Source organism: Camellia sinensis, chromosome 7 (genome assembly GCF_055761805.1).
Source record: "Camellia sinensis isolate YWXY chromosome 7, ASM5576180v1, whole genome shotgun sequence".
In the NCBI taxonomy this organism is placed as follows: Eukaryota; Viridiplantae; Streptophyta; class Magnoliopsida; order Ericales; family Theaceae; genus Camellia; species Camellia sinensis.
Window position 1 is genome coordinate 113,739,057 of NC_138967.1, and position 17,601 is coordinate 113,756,657.

Genomic DNA, 17,601 nt, shown 5'->3' on the forward strand with positions numbered 1-17,601 from the left:
TAATAAACTACTTCATGTTCCTACTCTTTCTTCAAATTTACTTTCAATTCATCAATTGCCACGGACAATCATTGTAATGTTACTTTTGATGAAAATTCTTTTATTATCCAAAACAAGAGTACTCAGAGAGTCCTGTATAGAAGCTGCTACTCAAATGGACATTCAGTCCAGTCTCTGATTCTATAGCATTCTCTTCTTAAGCTTTCCTCTCCTGCTCTACTACTCCAGCTCCTCCAAATTGGCATTTTCGTCTTGGTCATCCTTCACACAAGAAGTTTCATCACATCATTTTTCATCATCACTTAGGACCTACATCTTCATTTCTGTCTAATAAAGGCTCTAGTTTGTGTGAACATTGTTGTGTGTCCAAGAGCCATAGGTTACCTTTTTGTTTGTCAAATTCTACTGTAAATAAGCCTTTAGCTCTCATTCAGCATCTTTTGGTTCACAAGACTTGATTTTGTAGTGCTGCAAATCAAGTAGTAGTCGTTGCATCCTGAAAAGTAGACGCCATTAAAACTTGAAGTACCAGAGTGAGAGCAAAATCTACTTTAAGGAGATTGTGTCCAACACAAGCCCTGACTTTAATTTTTGTAAGCATTTAATTCGGAATTTAATTTATATAATTATTTTCTAAATTATTTTATTTTGTTTTTTATTTATTTTATACATTTAATTTACACACACACACCTTTGTGGAAATAACAATCTTAAAGTAGATTTTTATTTTTTATTTATTTGTGTTACACAGACCAATATTTTGTTTCAGGAAATTAAATAGTAGTCATATAATGTTTAATTTCTTAAATATTAGTAATATACTATTTAATGATTTCTTTGATAACATAGCAGTAATATACTATTTATCATTGGAATTTTGTTACAAAATATTATTATGTATATTTTGTGTGTAAATTCTTTTTTGTATAAATTTGTGATTGGTGTGTTATTATTTTGTCAGAATTATGACAACTGAAAGAAATAGTATTGAGTATTTTGTTACTCTGATCCCTACACCTGTTGTGCCAGTGATGACTCCGGCAATACCAGTAAATCATGGGGAGAAGCCGAAAAAATTCAATGAAAATGAGTTTAAAAGATGGCAACAAAAGATGATGTTTTTACTACATTGAATTTGGCTCGCTTCACTCATGAAAAAACACTGGCACTGAACGAGAGAGAAATTGACCGGCAAGTGGTTGCTGCAGTTGATGCATGGAAACATGGTGATTTTCTATGTCAGAATTATGTTCTCAATGAGTTGGACAATACACTATACAATGTGTATAGTGTCAAAAGCACTACTAAAGGACTGTGGGAATCTCTAGATCATAAGTATAAGATAGAGGATGCCAGTACAAAGAAATTTGTTGTCGGGTGTTTTCTGGATTTTAAGATGATAGATTCCAAAACAATTATTAGCCAGGTTCAAGATCTCCAATTAATTCTCCATGACATACATGCAGAAGGGATGTTCTCAGTGAATCTTTTCAAATAGCGGCAATCATTGAAACATTGCCACCATCCTGGAAAGAATTCAAGAATTATCTGAAGCATAAGTGCAAGGAGATGAAATTGGAGGAATTGGTAGTGCGGTTTAGAATTGAGGAGGACAACCGTGGTTCCGACAAAAAGTCACGAAACCATGTCATGCAGGCTAAAACAAATGTTGTGGAACATGGACAAGGGTCAAAGTTCAACAACAAGAAGCGAAAGCAAGATGGCAATGGTCCCAAACAAGGATCCACTAGTAAGATCAACAAAAGGGATCAACAACGGGTTCAACAAGAGGTTCAAAGGCAAGTGTTTTGTGTGTAGCAAAAATGGACATCACGCTAGGATCGTTACGTTCGCAAGGACGAAGGGAGTTCAAGTAAAAAGCCAGCACAAGCCAACATAGCCAAGGATTTTTATCTTTCTGATGGAGTGACATGCATCAATCTTGTTGCAGTAGTCTCTGAAGCAAATATGGTGGGCAATTCCAAGGAGTGGTGGGTGGATATTGGTGCAACCCGTCATATCTGTGCAGATAAGAAGATGTTCGCAACCTACAAAGTGATGGAAAGTAGGGAACAACTTTTTATGAGAATCTCCTTCACATCAACTGTGGAAAGACAAGGAAAGATCGTGCTAAAAATGACCTCGGGAAATAACTCACGCTCAACAATGTACTCCATGTGCTAGAAATTTGCAAAAATTTGATTTCAGGGCCATTGTTGATCAAGAATGGGTTTAAATTAGTCTTTGAATCTGGCAAGGTTGTACTCTCCAAGAGTAACATGTATGTAGGGAGAGGTTATATGAGTGATGGGCTTTTTCAGCTAAATGTAATAACTGTTGTACCTAATTTGGCTATTAATAATAAGAATACATCTTCTGTTTATATTACTGAGTCTTATTTTTTATGGCATGGTAAATTAGGACATGTTAATTTTAATTCTTTGCGTAAACTTGTTGCTTTAGAATGTTTGCCAAATTTAGAATTTGATCCTAATCATAAATGTGAGATTTGTGTTGAGGCAAAACTCACTAAGGCATTATTTAATAAAGTAGAAAGAAGTACTGAACCTCTAAGTTTAACTCACACAGATATCTATGATTTAAAATTTGTTCAAATTAGAGGAGGTAAGAAGTACTTTATTACTTTTATTGATGATTGCACTAGATATTGCTACGTTTACTTATTGAGAAGTAAAGATGAAACCTTAGAAGTTTTTAAGCAATATAAACTTGAGGTTGAAAATCAACTTGGCAAAACTATTAAGAAAGTGAGAAGTGACAGAGGTGGTGAGTATGATGCACCATTTGAGAAATTTGTTCACCAAACCACTGCACCCTATTCTCCTCAGTCAAATGGAGTTGCTGAGAGAAAGAATCTGTCACGACCCAAACCCGGCCCTATGGGTTTAGCACCATAACCGGCCAGTAATCCGAGATTATCGAAGGCCTGCAGAACAGTAGTACAGTAAAACAGAGTACAGGGCCTGGCGGAAGCCAATACAGTAAATAAACAATGCCCAATGAGCTGTGACAGTCTGTATGCCAAAAAGATTTTTCATGCATTCATATAATCACAACAGTACAGGCTATACAAACATTTACAGACATTCAGACTAGGGACTTAATCCCTGCATAACAGTACAGTACAGTGGATAACAGTCTATACAGTAATACAAAACAGTAACGGGGACCAGCGGGGGAAAAGACACCCCAAGCCATAGCATGGCGAACTCGGAACCTCGCAGTGAGGCACGGTGGTTGGCTTGACAAAACTGGAAAACCCTGACGCCTCTAGCTTTGATCCGGTGCCTGTACACCTACATATATATATGAGCAGTGAGCTAAAGCCCAGTGAATAACATAAAGCGTAAAGGGGTTTAGAATGAATGTCCTTACAGGAATGAAAACAGTTCATTTCAATCAGTATTTCAGTTGCTCAGTACAGTAAACAGTCATATGTGGTACATCCATTAGCATATCAGTAACAGTAGGTCTTAAAAGACCGAACAGTAATGATGGCCATCAATCAGTAAACAGTAGTGGTTCCACGAGGGAACCGACAGAGATCTCTGTAACAGTAACAGTAAACAGTAGGTGCTAAGGATGCCACAGTACAGTTCAGAAATAAAGGACATACATTCATTCAGTAATACCAGTTCAGTAAACAGTTCGGTTCAGTATTCAAAGATAATCAGTTGAACATATCTTTACACAATTGTTACTCACAGAGTTCTGGGCTACAGTAGGCTAGAGCGTCTCCTCGAAATGCCAACCCTACACAGTTCACATGTTGAACACACACTAAGCTACACAGTTGGGAAATATCATAATTTAATCCCTAATTGCCTCGGTGTGTTCTACATCTATATCCTCAACAAGATGTCTTAAACTAGGTCTAAGAATGCCTAGAATGAGATGAGGATGCAAAGATGCACTTTTAAAAGCAGTTTCAGATTTTTCAGAACACAGAGTCCCGCTCGAGCGTAGGTAACTCCGCTCGAGCGGACATGCAGACAAAGGCACCCGCTCGAGCGTAGAATTACCCGCTCGAGCGTTCTTCAAAACAGTCAAAAGTGCTGGATGGGTGAAATCTCCGCTCGACGGACGCTCGACGCCCGCTCGAGCTTGAGACACGTGATTCCGCTCGAGCGCCCAATCCTCCGCTCGAGCGGACTGTAAAACAGTGCAGAGATACTGGATGCTCGGATTCCACACTCGAGCGTCTCTATCTCCGCTCGAGCGGGAGTGCGAAATCTGGAAATCCCAGATTGCACCTCCAAGCTCAAACTCAAGTTCAAAAGCATCAAAACCAATCCTCTTGGGCCCATTTTCTGGAAAACATTTATAAACAAATAGAATATCATGGTTCAAAACTCAATTTTGAGAAATCAAAGCCCAAGGGTGTTTAATTGAAACCCAATTTCAAACCATTTTTCAAGAACAATATGAACATGCAAACATGCATGAATTCAAATCACTTTGAAGTTCCAGATTGATGCTCTAAGAAGCCAATTGATCCAAAAACAAGTTGAAAACATGGACCATTACAAAATCATGAACATACATGCACCATTTCACCATGAATTCAACTCAAAACTCATTAATTCAAACATGCAAGCATGGAATGAGCTCTATATCAACATGTATGAACTAAAACAAGACTTAGCTCTACAATTTAACATGGACCATGCATGAATCAACTTAAAGACAAACCAAAAGGATGAAATTCATACCTAGGTTCCTTGAATGCAAGTCTAGAGGTTCAATTAAGCAATCTACTCTTTAATTAGCAAGCAATTCTCCAAGTTCCAAGCAATTCAAGATGAAAACCAAATTCTCTCACTCTCTCCCTCTCATGGTCGGTTGAGCAAGAAGAAGAGGCTAATGAAATGTTGTTCAAGTGTGTACAAGGCCCACATGTGTGTGAGATAGTGGCCACTAAGTGTGGCAAAATGGTAATTACGGCAACTGGTGCAATTTAACTCATTTTAATCTAATTTAATCATACCTAATCAGTTTCAGATAAATATACCATAAAATCACATAAATTATGACGATCATAAAACATCAATCAATTCCCGGTTCGGCCGCCGATAAGGCCTTCAATTAGCAGTTTAAACGGAACACGTGAACAGATCAAAGAAACAATCAAACAGATAGAATACCAATTAACACACATACTCAGTCAATTCAGTTCCAGTTTTCAGTCAGTCAGTTTAGTATTTTAACCAGTCCAATTATCAGTCATAATTAGTTCAGTTTAACGGTAATCACTGTTTATCGGTACTCAATCAGTCATTAATTGGTAGACAGTATGAGGGTTGTTACAGTCTCCCCTCCTTATAAAGAGTTTAGTCCTCTAAACTCGAGTTACCTTCATTCTGGAAGAAAACAGGGTTCAGTGGAAACAGTTCAGGATATCTTTTAGCCATGTCATCTTCCCTTTCCCAAGTGGCATACACACCACCATGGTTCTGCCAGTCAACTTTCACTAGCGGGATCTCCTTGTTTCTCAGTTTCTTGATCCGTCTGTTTATAATCTGTATAGGCCGTTCCTCATAAGTGTAGTCATCACTTAGCACTACATGAGTAGGCGCTATTACGTGGAAAGGATCCCGGAGGTAGTCTCTCAACATGGAAATGTGGAAGACGTTATGCATATGTTCCATTTCAGGAGGAAGCGCAACTTGATACGCCACCGGATTGATTTTCTCAATAATCTCATATGGTCCGACGTATCTCGGTGCTAATTTGCCTTTGACTCCAAAACGAGTCTGGCCCTTCATTGGTGTCACTTTCACAAAAACGTGATCACCCACTTCATACTCTCTGTCCCGTCTTCTGACATCCGCATAACTTTTCTGACGGCTCTGTGCAGTTTTCAATCTCTGTTGTATCAGTTTTACTTTCTCGGTTGTTTCATATACAATCTCGGGCCCAAGCAAAGGCCCATCTCCAACTTCTGCCCAGCAAATCGGAGATCTACATTTTCTGCCATACAATGCCTCGAAAGGCGCCATACCAATACTCGAATGGTAGCTGTTGTTGTAGGCGAATTCAGCCAATGGTAAATGGCTTTCCCAGTTTCCCTGAAAATCAAGGACACACATTCTTAGTAAATCCTCCAGAGTCTGGATGGTCCTTTCTGACTGTCCATCTGTCTGAGGATGGTAGGCACTACTCAGTCTCAGTTCAGTACCCAATGCAGTCTGTAGGCTTTGCCAAAATCTCGATGTAAACTTCGAATCCCTGTCAGAAACAATGGACACAGGCACTCCATGCAGTCTAACAATTTCGTCAATATAGAGTATAGCCAATTTGTCCACATTATAAATTGTCTTAACAGGTAAGAAGTGAGCAGATTTAGCCAGTCTATCAACAATAACCCAAATCGAGTCCATACCTTTACTAGAGCGAGGCAATCCCACAATAAAATCCATAGTGATATGTTCCCATTTCCACTCCGGTATCGGTAAGGGCTACAATAAGCCTGCGGGTCGTTGATGTTCGGCTTTAACTTGTTGGCAATGAAGATATTTCGATACAAATTATGCGATTTCTTTCTTCATTCCCGGCCACCAGAAATTCAATTTCAGGTCTTGGTACATTTTCGTGTTCCTTGGATGGATAGACAGTTTTGAATTGTGGCCCTCTAGCAGAACTCTTCTTCTCAATTCAGTATCGTTCGGTACACACAGTCTTTCTTGAAATTTCAGTACATTATTCTCAAATTTGAATCCCAGTCTCGGTTTAGATTCTCTTTCTTCAATGATCTTTTTCAAGAAGTCATCCAGTTGTTGTTTCTCTTTAATTTCTTCTATCAAGGCTGGTTGAGCAGAAATAGCAGCTAAGGTTCCGCCTTGTTCTCGCAAAACAATTTCAATTTCAGATTTTTCAAGGTCACAAAGCAGCTTTTTCTGTCCAGTGAGTAAACAGGCTAAGTTTCCAATTGATTTCCGACTCAATGCATCGGCAACGGTATTGGCTTTTCCCGGATGGTACAAAATCTGCAGGTCATAGTCTTTAATCAGTTCTAGCCATCTCCGTTGTCTCATGTTCAGTTCTTTCTGTGTGAAGAAATATTTCAAACTCTTGTGGTCGATATATACTTCACATGTCACCCCGTACAGATAGTGACGCCAGATTTTCAGTGCAAATACTACTTGAGCAAGTTCCAGGTCATGGGTCGGGTAGTTCTTTTCATGTGGTCTCAACTGTCGGGAAGCATAAGCAATAACTCTCCCATTCTGCATTAAAACACACCCCAAACCCTTGTGAGAAGCATCACTAAATACAGTATAACCATCCGTACCTGAAGGTAAGGTCAAAACCGGTGTGGTCACAAGTCAAGTTTTCAACTCTTGGAATGCTGATTCCCTTGGGTCAGTCCAGTCAAATGATATCCCCTTCTGTGTCAGTTGAGTTAACGGCAAGGCAATTTTGGAGAAATCTTTGACGAATCTTCTGTAATATCCAGCCAATCCCTAAAAGCTTCGGACTTCAGTCACGTTTGTTGGTCTAGGCCAGTTCACTACAGCTTCAATTTTCTGCGGATCAACAGAAATTCCATCTTTGCTAACAACATGCCCCAAAAACATAACATGGTCAAGCCAAAATTCACATTTAGACAGTTTAGCATACAGTTTCTGTTCTCTTAAGGTTTGTAGGGCAAGTCTCAGATGATGTTCGTGTTGTTCTATACTTTTGGAGTAAATCAATATGTCATCAATAAATACTACAATGAAGTCATCAAGGTATGGTTTAAAAATTCTGTTCATGAGGTCCATAAATGCAGCTGGTGCATTCGTGACTCCGAAAGGCATAACTAAAAATTCATAATGGCCATACCTCGTTCTAAAAGCAGTTTTATCAATGTCTTCCGGTTTAACCTTCAGTTGATGATACCCCGATCTGAGATCAATCTTAGAAAACACTTGTGCACCCTGTAACTGATCAAATAAATCATCAATGCGCGGTAATGGGTATTTATTTTTCACAGTTACCTTGTTCAATTCACGGTAATCAATGCACAGTCTTAGCGAGCCATCTTTCTTCTTTACAAACAAAACCGGTGCACCCCACGGTGAGGTACTAGGTCTGATAAACTTTTTGTCTAACAGTTCTTGCAGTTGCACTTTCAGTTCAGTTGGAGCCATTCGGTAAGGAGCTTTAGATACCGGCGGTGTTCCGGGAACCACATCAACAGTAAACTCAATCTCCCTGTCAACCAAATCCCCTGGCAAATTGTCTGGAAAGACATCTGGGAATTCTCTGACTATAGGAATACAGTTCACATTAGCATTATCATCAGTAGATACAGTCAGTACAGAACACAGATATCCCTTACAGCCCTTTCTAATCAGTTTAACAGCTTTCACAGATGAAATCAGATACGGGGGAGGTACTACTCCAACCCCATTAAACACAAATTCAGGCAAACCAGGTGGACGGAAAACTACTTGTTTTGTTACACAGTCTATGGTGGCATGATATTTCGTTAACCAGTCCATCCCCAATATAACATCAAAATGATCAATATTCAATGGCAGTAAATCAATAAACAGATGTGCATCTCCAACAATGATTTCACAAGCAGGGTACATGTATGCATAGGTCATAGATCCCCCAACAGGTGATGATACAGCTAACAGATAATTCATAGGTTCTGAGGGTCTATTCAATTTTCGAGAAAAGGCATGCGACACATAAGAATGCGTAGACCCCGAATCAATCAGTACATAAGCATTTTGAGTACAAATAGAGAGAATACCTGACACAACGGTCTCGGTATTCTGGACGTCTCCCGGTACTAGGGCGAACACTCGGCCCTACCTCAAAGGCTCTTTCCCGGTAGCTTTGGGGTTCGGTTTTGGTGTAACAGTTGATGCCGCTACGCTTGGTGTAGCTTTACTACTAGCTTGTGGAGTAGAGGGGCAGTCCTTAACCATGTGGCCCACCTTGCCACACCTGTAACAGGCTCCTGATATCTTGTAACAGACTCCCTTGTGATTTTTACCACATTCAGAACAGGACGGTATTGTACGGTTTCCTTGACTAGACGTAGTCGTTGACCCCGTATTCTGTTTCTTGTTCAATGGACTATGCTTGCCTTTCTTAAACTTGAAACTCTGCCTTTTACCCCGCCATTCAGACAATGGTGTTTCAGTTTTCAGTGCTTCAATGTTCGATTCAACCATCAAGGCTCGGTCAAGGACATTCACATAGTTCGGTAGTTTCAGAACATTTATTCGGTCAAGAATTGCAACATTAAGGCCGCCTTCAAATTTTCTGGCCTTCTTATACTCAGTATCCACCATATGCGGTGCATATCTAGCAAGCTCGGTGAATTTCATCTCATATTCAGCCACAGACATTGCTCCTTGTCTCAGCTGTTCAAACTTAGTTACTTTCCTATCCCTAACACACTGAGGGAAGTATTTTTCAAAGAAGGCTCCCTTGAATTGAGCCCAAGTCAGAACGGTATTTTCATCACGGATGAGCATCCACCACCTTCTAGCTTCTTCTTGCAATGTGAAGGTGGCCAACAGTACCTTATGTGCTTCAGAGCACGGAAAAACCTCAAATAATTTTTCGGTTTCCAGAACCCAAGCTTCAGCTTTTAACGGTTCAAGGCCTCCCTGAAAGGATGGCGGTTTCATTTTGCTGAACTTCTGGGTCAGAGCAATTATATCCCCATCATTAGCATTCACATTCACATTTTGTTCCGGTACAACCGGAGGAGGAGGTGGAGGTTGTTGATTCAGTTGTTGATCCAGTCTTGCAGTTATCAGTTCCATCATGTGTTCCAGTCTGGCCATTCTGGCCTCAGAGGATGAGGTTTCAGTTTCGTTTGCAGTGTTTGCATTATCCATTTCACTATAAGCAGTTATAACAGTTTTAAACATAAGTAGTCATTTGTTTAACAGTTTACCACATTAGCATATATTCAGTCAGTCATATCACACACTTATCATGCTCATGAGATGCCCTAATTACTTTTCTAGGACACCCTATAGCTCATTTGGACACGTGTGTGCGGTATGACTCGTGGTTAAGTATCGCTTTAATACCACTCTGTCACGACCCAAACCCGGCCCTATGGGTTTAGCACCGTAACCGGCCAGTAATCCGAGATTACCGAAGGCCTGCAGAACAGTAGTACAGTAAAACAGAGTACAGGGCCTGGCGGAAGCCAATACAGTAAATAAACAATGCCCAATGAGCTGTGACAGTCTGTATGCCAAAAAGATTTTTCATGCATTCATATAATCACAACAGTACAGGCTATACAAACATTTACAGACATTCAGACTAGGGACTTAATCCCTGCATAACAGTACAGTACAGTGGATAACAGTCTATACAGTAATACAAAACAGTAACGGGGACCAACGGGGGAAAAGACACCCCAAGCCATAGCATGGCGAACTCGGAACCTCGCAGTGAGGCACGGTGGTTGGCTTGACAAAACTGGAAAACCCTAACGCCTCTAGCTTTGATCCGGTGCCTGTACACCTACATATATATATGAGCAGTGAGCTAAAGCCCAGTGAATAACATAAAGCGTAAAGGGGTTTAGAATGAATGTCCTTACAGGAATGAAAACAGTTCATTTCAATCAGTATTTCAGTTGCTCAGTACAGTAAACAGTCATATGTGGTACATCCATTAGCATATCAGTAACAGTAGGTCTTAAAAGACCGAACAGTAATGATGGCCATCAATCAGTAAACAGTAGTGGTTCCACGAGGGAACCGACAGAGATCTCTGTAACAGTAACAGTAAACAGTAGGTGCTAAGGATGCCACAGTACAGTTCAGAAATAAAGGACATACATTCATTCAGTAATACCAGTTCAGTAAACAGTTCGGTTCAGTATTCAAAGATAATCAGTTGAACATATCTTTACACAATTGTTACTCACAGAGTTCTGGGCTACAGCAGGCTAGAGCGTCTCCTCGAAATGCCAACCCTACACAGTTCACAGGTTGAACACACACTAAGCTACACAGTTGGGAAATATCATAATTTAATCCCTAATTGCCTCGGTGTGTTCTACATCTATATCCTCAACAAGATGTCTTAAACTAGGTCTAAGAATGCCTAGAATGAGATGAGGATGCAAAGATGCACTTTTAAAAGCAGTTTCAGATTTTTCAGAACACAGAGTCCCGCTCGAGCGTAGGTAACTCCGCTCGAGCGGACATGCAGACAAAGGCACCCGCTCGAGCGTAGAATTACCCGCTCGAGCGTTCTTCAAAACAGTCAAAAGTGCTGGATGGGTGAAATCTCCGCTCGACGGACGCTCGACGCCCGCTCGAGCTTGAGACACGTGATTCCGCTCGAGCGCCCAATCCTCCGCTCGAGCGGACTGTAAAACAGTGCAGAGATACTGGATGCTCGGATTCCACACTCGAGCGTCTCTATCTCCGCTCGAGCGGGAGTGCGAAATCTGGAAATCCCAGATTGCACCTCCAAGCTCAAACTCAAGTTCAAAAGCATCAAAACCAATCCTCTTGGGCCCATTTTCTGGAAAACATTTATAAACACATAGAATATCATGGTTCAAAACTCAATTTTGAGAAATCAAAGCCCAAGGGTGTTTAATTGAAACCCAATTTCAAACCATTTTTCAAGAACAATATGAACATGCAAACATGCATGAATTCAAATCACTTTGAAGTTCCAGATTGATGCTCTAAGAAGCCAATTGATCCAAAAACAAGTTGAAAACATGGACCATTACAAAATCATGAACATACATGCACCATTTCACCATGAATTCAACTCAAAACTCATTAATTCAAACATGCAAGCATGGAATGAGCTCTATATCAACATGTATGAACTAAAACAAGACTTAGCTCTACAATTTAACATGGACCATGCATGAATCAACTTAAAGACAAACCAAAAGGATGAAATTCATACCTAGGTTCCTTGAATGCAAGTCTAGAGGTTCAATTAAGCAATCTACTCTTTAATTAGCAAGCAATTCTCCAAGTTCCAAGCAATTCAAGATGAAAACCAAATTCTCTCACTCTCTCCCTCTCATGGTCGGTTGAGCAAGAAGAAGAGGCTAATGAAATGTTGTTCAAGTGTGTACAAGGCCCACATGTGTGTGAGATAGTGGCCACTAAGTGTGGCAAAATGGTAATTACGGCAACTGGTGCAATTTAACTCATTTTAATCTAATTTAATCATACCTAATCAGTTTCAGATAAATATACCATAAAATCACATAAATTATGACGATCATAAAACATCAATCAATTCCCGGTTCGGCCGCCGATAAGGCCTTCAATTAGCAGTTTAAACGGAACACGTGAACAGATCAAAGAAACAATCAAACAGATAGAATACCAATTAACACACATACTCAGTCAATTCAGTTCCAGTTTTCAGTCAGTCAGTTCAGTACTTTAACCAGTCCAATTATCAGTCATAATTAGTTCAGTTTAACGGTAATCACTGTTTATCGGTACTCAATCAGTCATTAATCGGTAGACAGTATGAGGGTTGTTACAGAATCGAACTCTTAAAGAGATGATAAATGCCATGTTGATTAGTTCAGGGTTACCACAGAACTTGTGGAGGGGAGGCGATTTTGTTTGCTAACTTTATCCTTAACATGGTACCCCATAAGAAACTTAATCAAACACCTTATGAATTATGAAAAGGTCAACGACCTACCTATAATTACCTCAAAATGTAGGGGTGTTTGGCCAAGGTGGCAGTCCCTAGTCCCAAAACAACTAAGATAGGACCGAAAACCGTTGATTGCATGTTCATTGGTTATGCAAATAATAGTAGTGCATATAGATTTTTAGTTCATAAATATGAAAATCTTGATATGCATGTAAACACTATTATTGAGTCAAGAAATGCGTCGTTTTTTGAACACATTTTTCATTGCAAGGAAACTGAAAAGAAAAGTTCAAATAAAAGACCTTTCGATACTACTATGAATAGTAGTGAAGACCACAATGATAATGAAGCAGATGAACCTAGACGTAGCAAGAGGGCTAGGATCTCTAAATCATTTGGTCCAGATTTTCTGACATACCTGTTAGAAAATGAGTCTCAAAACTTCAAGGAAACAATGTCAAGTCCTGAAGCTCCATTATAGAGAAAGGCTGTGAATAGTGAAATTGAATCAATTCTGCAAAATCATACTTGGGAACTGGTGGATCTTCCACCAAGATGTAAACCTCTTGGATATAAGTGGATATTCAAGAGAAAAATGAAAGAAGATAGTTCAATAGATAAATATAAGGCTAGGATTGCTGTTAAGGGATACAGGTAGAAGGAAGGCCTTGATTATTTTGACACCTATTCACCAGTGACAAGAATAACATCTATTCGCATGTTGATTGCGATTGTAGCTTTGTACAATCTGGAAATACATCAAATAGATGTTAAAACAGCCTTTTTGAATGGAGAATTAGATGAAGAAATCTATATGGAACAACTAGAAGGGTTTCAAGTTCCCAACCAAGAGAAAAAGGTTTCTAAACTTGTCAAATCTCTCTATGGATTAAAACAAGCTCCGAAACAATGGCATGAAAAATTTGATCACGCTATGCTTTCAGATGGTTTTAAGATAAACGAATGTGACAAATGCGTCTATGTTAAAAGCACAAACAAAGGCTATGTTATAGTTTGTCTTTATATGGATGGCGTGCTCATTATTGGAAGCAATAATGACATGATTAAATTCACGAAGAAAATGTTGAACAAAAAGTTTGACATGAAAGATCTAGGAGTAGCAGATATAATTCTAGGAATAAAAATTACTAGAACATCTGAAAAATATGCTTTATCTCAGTCTCACTATGTTAAGAAAATTCTAGAGAAATTTGGAAAGCATGATGACCGTTCTGGTAAAACACCTGTTGACATTAGTCTTCATTTGTCCAAAAATATAGGCGCAGGCATATTACAATTAGAGTACTCTTGGATAATTGGAAGCTTGATGCACTTGATGAATTGCATTTGGCCAAATATAGCCTATGCTGTAAGCAAATTGAGTAGGTACATAAGTAATCCAGGGTCCGATCATTGGAAAGCGATAATTAGGGTACTTAGGTATCTAAGACATACCCATAATTATGGTTTACATTATATCAAATATCCAGTAGTACTCGAGGGGTACGGTAATGCTAATTGGATATCGGATACTAAAGACTCAAAATCCACTAGTGGATATGTGTTTACCCTGGGAGGTGCTGTAGTCTTTTGGAAATCCTCCAAGCAGACATGCATAGCAAGGTTGACAATGGAATTTGAGTTTATCGCATTAGATAAAATAGGAAAAGAAACAGAATGGCGTCGTAATTTTTTAGAAAACATTCCAATGTGGCCTAAACCTATGCCAGCTATATGCATTCACTGTGATAGTGAAGCAGCAATAGGATGGGCACAAAATCATATGTATAACGGTAAGTCTCGACACATTCATCGGAGACATAATACCGTTAGGCATTTGCTCTCACGTGGAATAATTTTCATAGAATATGTAAAGTCAAAGAAGAATATTGCGGATCCATTGACTAAAGGGCTAGCCAGAGAGTAAGTGTACCATTTATCAAGGGGAATGGGATTAAAGCCAATTACTTAAAAGTCGCCATAATGGTAACCCAACCTAGTTGACTGGAGATCCCAAGATCTAGGTTCAAATGGACAATTAAATTATGGATGACTTCATGTATCACTAAAGAGGTTTTCTCCTACCCATTTTTATGATAAGAAGAGTGCTACTTACAGCGTTAGTAGGATAAGCTTTGCTTTTAATGATTCTTATAGCTTGGACATCCAAGTAGGGTATAGCAGGATACTTTTAATAAGAAGTCACCTATATAAGTGTGAACTGGGGCGGTTCTGTGGGAATTGAGAAAGCTAAATTCTCTAGAGCACTCATGAATTACCAGGCGTTGTTCAGGGTCAAAATGAACGCAACCGTAAGAACCAAACTATGTCTGTGGATACACTATGTGTAGTCTATTGTCTTGGCTTATACAAACAGTTGAACAATTCAAGGCATGTCCACTAGTTAGCCAGTTAGTCCGATAGGCTTTCACCAGAGGAGGTTTAAAACCAAAAGCTACCTATCTCGATGTGGTGTATCTTCTTAATATACTCTTTCTTTGTCTGCATCTTGTTGCATGTCCGTTATCGTAAATTCCATTCATGTGGGGGATTGTTGGAAAATGACTTTTGTATAATCGTTATTTTTTTCTAACTTTGAGCATTAATTAAGGTAGGACCCAAGCGTTATTTTTAACATGTTTCATTGGGTTCATGTTTAATGCCATGTAGTGAATAAAACCATGTATTTGGTTGCTCAAAACCATTTTCAGATGAATGAGAATTCAATGCGTGTTTTTGGGTTCGTGGAATGGCTTTAGGTGGATTTTCTATACATTTGTGAAATGTGCTTGTTCCACATTGGAAAGGCTTGTGGTTTTGAATGAGTTTATATAACTTAGCTTGGGATACTTGGGATGGGCCCCAAGGGGTACCCAAGTTTGTGGAAGGGTGATGTTATGGGTAAAGTGGGTTAGACCTATTGGACACAAAACAATAAACGCGCGCGCGCGCCGCCGCCGCCGTTCGTCTAGGTGGGCTGGGTTAGAGGTGTGTGGTGTGAGTCTGGGTTGGGCTTGTCCGGCCCAATACTTATCTTTTTGGGCCAAAAAACTTTTGTAATTTATTTATTTAATTTTGATTTTGGTTTCAAAATTCAAAATAAATTGGTCCTAATTTTTTCCTTCACCCAAACAGGTCCTAACCCATCCGAACAGGTTCAAAGGGTTCAAAACAAGTTCATACCTGTTGAATTCCAACTGAATTTGTCCAAATAGTATTGAATCTATCCGAACAGGTTTCTATATGTTTGGTACCTATTCGAACAACCACTATTCCTCCTTTAAATAGTTGGCCATCCAGCATTCATTTCCATCAAAAAATTTCCAGACTTATTCCCTTTCTTCTTCTGTTCGTCCTCCTTTGCTCATGCATCTGTTTTTGCATTTATTTTTAGGAAAAGAAAGAGAAAGAGTTACAGCATCTTTTGGTTCGCAAGACTCGATTTTGTAGTGCTGCAAATCAAGTAGTAGTCATTGTATCCGGGGAAGTAGACACCGTTAAAACTCGAAGCACTGGAGTGAGGGAAAAATCTACTTTAAGGAGATTATATCCAACACAAGCCTCGACTTTAATTTTTGTAAACATTTAATTTGGAATTTAATTTATATAATTATTTTCTTAATTATTTAATTCTTTTGTTTATTTATTTTATGCATTTAATTTACACACACACTTCTGTGGGAATAACAGTTTCACGTCGGAGAGGTGTCTAGGATGACAAGGTTTATTTCCCAGTTATTGAAGAAGAAATAACTAACAAGAATGAAACAACTTTGAAAAACTATTATTTTGAAGTTTCATAGCACCACAATTATTGGCTATTGATTACATTAATAAACACAACCACTATCCATAAAATTAAATAAATAAAAGAAACAAATGCTCTATGCTAGAATCAACCCCATTTCTCTTTACCCAATCATGTTGGTCATTCCTTAAGAAATGTGGGTTCTTCAACTGACTTTTTAGTTTGCAGATGCAACAATGCAAAGCCATTGACCCACAAAAACCTTATCACAGACAAGATTAGGGTTTATCTTAGTGAAGAACTCAATAGTCACGTTAAACTTTTGGGTAACACACTGAAGCATGTGTCACCAATTTCTACCCCACACACTGTGTCACAATTTAGAGTTACTTGCTTTCCAAACCCAACTGTTCCATCATATATAACAAACTAGCATATTAGTAGAAAAAGAAACATACGTAATAAAAATCACACCAATTAAAACTAAAAAAATAGAAAAAAAAATATAAAATGCACTAATAGTGCAAATGCAATGTCAAAACTTACATCCAAAAATTCTGCTTATAGCCACTGAGATCATGAGAAAAATAAAGATGGCCAGAAGCAAGTTAAACAAGAAGGTTGCTGTCTTGTTTGCCTTTGCCATGTTTGTTTAATCTGTTTGTTTTTGCCTAAACTTAGTTACTTTTTCTTTCTTATGATTCTAGCTTCGTTAAAACGATCATATTTATAGGGAGAGTGTCGTAAAAAGGCTGGCTAATAAGATATAAAAGTGAAGTTAATTAACCAAGTTTGATCATTGGGTGCCATACCAAAATAAATAAATAAATGTAATTGATGAAAAGATGAAACTATCATTCATACTTTGAATCTTACAGTGTGATCATATATATATATATAGGCACAGCACCTATACAACAGATATGTATCAAACCACTCTAACTAACTCACATGTGCTAATTACACTGTAACTGACTGTCTAATAAACTAACTGCCTAACAATATGTAGGTACAGATACGAAGTTGCAACTAGGCTCCATAAAGTGAGATCTCTTTTAACTGTAACATGAACTACAATCTGAGTTGTTGTGAGTGACTGAACTGCTGTGAGTGATCTTTGAGCTGTTCTAGGTCCCTGAGTTACTATCCTCAAGAGTAAGTGATGGCTGGCTTCAGTATTTAGATCACGACGATCAATACAAAGA